This window comes from Chanodichthys erythropterus, chromosome 3, assembly GCF_024489055.1.
Source record: "Chanodichthys erythropterus isolate Z2021 chromosome 3, ASM2448905v1, whole genome shotgun sequence".
NCBI lineage: Eukaryota > Metazoa > Chordata > Actinopteri > Cypriniformes > Xenocyprididae > Chanodichthys > Chanodichthys erythropterus.
Window position 1 is genome coordinate 23,992,925 of NC_090223.1, and position 473 is coordinate 23,993,397.

The 473-nt window shown below is 42.7% G+C and overlaps 1 protein-coding gene across 1 annotated transcript in view; it reads left to right on the top strand.

The window, feature by feature from the left end:
• LOC137017320 (RING finger protein 222) overlaps positions 1-147 on the top strand; it is a 1,170-nt gene extending 1,023 nt beyond the window's left edge. Inside the window, exon 1 of the mRNA XM_067381436.1 lies at positions 1-147. This exon is cut by the window's left edge and continues 1,023 nt beyond it. The gene's annotated coding sequence lies outside the window, so the exon portion shown is untranslated.
• The last annotated feature ends 326 nt before the right edge of the window (positions 148-473 follow it).

The following is a 473-nucleotide window of genomic DNA, read 5'->3' on the forward strand; positions in this document are numbered from 1 at the left end:
GTCTGGTTGTCACTTGATCTTGGAGAAACACTGTGGGATTCAGTTACAACTACCATGGACACAGCAGGTTTGAGAATGGAGAAAGGGATAGGGTGTGATGATGAGGCTTTACGTTGAGATTTTCTCTGCTTGCATTGCCTGGAAGGAATGATATACACGCCCTCGCTTATCCAGAAATTCTTGTCACACGGGCTAGAGCGAGATCCAGCCCTGAAAAGACTAATACCTCACATTCTGCACACGTTTGTTTCTGTGTGACGTACCTGTGCAGCAATGCTATCTCAACGCACATCTGAACCCTTACAAATCTTCTGTGTACATGTTTGTACTGTAAGTTCATCTCATTGACTAGTGTTGTCTTCTGCCAGAGCACAAAATTATTGCTCAGAAGTTTCTTTCATGGCTCTGGTGACGTAATGGATTTCTCCATTTTAAGCATCAATTTGTCTGATGTTTCTTTTAGGAACTTCAGT